Source organism: Myodes glareolus, chromosome 27 (genome assembly GCF_982192425.1).
Source record: "Myodes glareolus chromosome 27, mMyoGla1.1, whole genome shotgun sequence".
Taxonomy (NCBI): domain Eukaryota; kingdom Metazoa; phylum Chordata; class Mammalia; order Rodentia; family Cricetidae; genus Myodes; species Myodes glareolus.
The window spans coordinates 24,475,838-24,477,416 of record NC_142052.1 but is presented as its reverse complement, the minus strand read 5'-3'; the positions used below and the strand labels follow the sequence as shown (position 1 = coordinate 24,477,416).

At 46.2% G+C, this 1,579-nt stretch overlaps 1 non-coding gene across 1 annotated transcript; it reads right to left on the bottom strand.

Annotated features, from left to right (window-relative positions):
* Window positions 1–1,077: 1,077 nt before the first annotated feature.
* On the bottom strand, window positions 1,078–1,184 carry LOC148117614 (U6 spliceosomal RNA). Its single transcript, XR_015736885.1, has one exon. It is a non-coding gene; the product is annotated as a U6 spliceosomal RNA (small nuclear RNA).
* Between the last annotated feature and the right edge of the window lie 395 nt (window positions 1,185–1,579).

Here is a 1,579-nt window from a genome sequence, read left to right as displayed (position 1 = left end):
TTTTTTGTAATTTTATTAAATTATAAAAAGTTTCCATTTACGCCCCTCCTCCCAACGCCCTCCCACTCCCCCCCTCCCTCTCCTCCTCCCTCTTTGCCCCCTAGGGAAGTCAGGGTCTCCTGCCCTGTGGGAAGTCCAAGTTCCTCCCCCCTCACTCCAGGTCCAGGAAGGTGAGCATCCAAACAGACTGGATCCCAAAAATCCAGTATATGCAGAGGAAACCAGTCCCAGTGTCATTGTCAATGGCTTCTCAGAAAGACTCCAGGCCAGCCACATTCAGAAAATCCGGCCACATTCAGAGAATCTGGTTGGATCACATGCTCGTTCAGTCACGGTCCATCTGGCCTTGGTAAACTCTCATTAGATCCGACCCCTTGTATCAGTGGGTGATAGTATCCCTCGCAGTCCTTCGTCATTTTCTTCCTCCTTTTGCTCCTCGTTTGGATCTTGGGGGGCTCAGTTCGGTGCTCCAACGCGGGCCTCCATCTGTATCGTCATCCAACGCCAGATGAGGGATCTATGGTGATAAGCAAAATATTCATCAGTATGGTCACGGGCCAAGGCCGGTTCAGGCACCCCCTCCTCTGTCCAGAGAACAATCTGGGGATCTCTCCTTGGACCTGGGATCCCATATATAATCAAGTTTCCTGTAAACTCTAATATGACTCCCTTAGTTGAAATATATTCTTCCCTGATCCCACATTCATCCTTCCTCCCTTCCCCCCATCCCGGTCAACCGAGCTTTCTCCATTCCTCCCCTACTCCCTTCTCTCTAACCCTCTCCCCTTCCATCAACCCTCCCCCCCCCATGCACCCAAGGTTACCTGGGACTCTTGACTATTTCCTACCTCCTGGCGGATAGGTAAATAATCTTCATCAGGTTCGTCTTCTTATTTAGCTTCTCTAGGATCACGAATAATAGGCTCAAAGACCTTTAATTATGGTTAGAATCCACTTATGAGTGAATACATACCGTGTTCCTCTTTTTGGGTCTGGCTTACCTCACTCAGTAAAGCGTTTTCTATGTCCATCCATTTGCATGCAAAATTCAAGATGTCATTATTTTTTACCGCTGAGAAAAATATGGAACGCTTCACGAATTTGCGTGTCATCCTTGCGCAGGGGCCATGCTAATCTTCTCTGTATCGTTCCAATTTTAGTATATGTGCTGCCGAAGCGAGCACTTAAACCCCAATTTCTGACTCTGAATTTTTATTGATCATGCTTTTATTAATCGTTCTTCACCTGAATCTGGAGTAGATGTTGGGACCGTGCAAAGGAAAGACATTAGAAAGACATTGACAGCACACTGAGGCAGCTTGTCCACTGTTAGTCATTAGAAACTGATGTGGGATTCCCCTCTGTATGCTTGTGAATCTATTTTATTACCATTGTTTACTAAAGAATCTGCTTTGACCTATGGCAGGGCAGAATAGAGCTAGGTGGTAAAACTAAACTGAATGCTGGGAGAAAAGGCAGAGTCAGAGAGACAGCATGTAGCCGCCAAAGGAAAAGGACGTTGGAACTTTACCGGTAGGCCACAACCTCATGGTAATACATAGATTAATAGAAATGATTA